The sequence below is a fragment of the Octopus bimaculoides genome, chromosome 7 (genome assembly GCF_001194135.2).
Source record: "Octopus bimaculoides isolate UCB-OBI-ISO-001 chromosome 7, ASM119413v2, whole genome shotgun sequence".
Lineage (NCBI taxonomy): Eukaryota > Metazoa > Mollusca > Cephalopoda > Octopoda > Octopodidae > Octopus > Octopus bimaculoides.
In genome coordinates, this window is record NC_068987.1 from 95,549,084 (window position 1) to 95,549,939 (window position 856).

The window sequence follows — 856 nt, forward strand, 5'->3', positions numbered from 1 at the left end:
CGTTTCGAAGAGCTGGGTAGGACGCATCGTTAAAACGGCTCTTCCCATGGACCTCAAATTAAATTTGTATACACAAATTAAACCTTGCCATGGAGGAATGTAGTGGCGGACAAAAAACAAGACAGGAAAACAAACAGAAAAGGCTATACGCCCAGACGGGAAAAATTATGTGTGTATGAACGCTGTGAGGCACGAACTTGAAAGTGGGGACGAAGTAAGTTCGCGTGTTTGCTCGGCGATAGCCAAGGAAGAAAAGGATTATTGACCGGAAGCATGTGACCATGCCGGTGTAAGGGGAAGAGAGAGAGAGTGGTAGAGGGAGAAACAAAGGGAGGAAGTAACACTGCCTAAATACCAATCTTGGGAAATTAGGCTTCTCAAAACCCGAAAGGAGAAAGCTGATTCGAAGACTACAAACCCATGCCATCACTGGAATTATAAAAATCTGTAAAACTTTCCAGAAGTTCATCACTTAAGTATATATGAGCACGTCTAGATATGCAACTATATGCATGAGAATACACGTATAAAACAAAGCATATAAATCTGCACACATACATACATACATGATGATGGCCGTCCACTCGTGACCGAGGAAGACCATTGCCGACCTTCAGGAACATTGTGCGCTCTAGGACTAACTTACATTTTGCATTTGCGGCTCCGTTGGTGGCTAATGAGCCCTGCTCTTGACAAGCATACACGACTGCAAACATTGCAGATTAAGCTTTCTCATTCACTATACGAGCCGTGCGCTTTCGCGCAGCTCGCTTAAGTTCTTCATGCTGGATACGTGCTCTCTCAAAAGTGTCAATCCCCTCCTTAACCTGCTTCCTCCATCTGTGGCGATGACAGG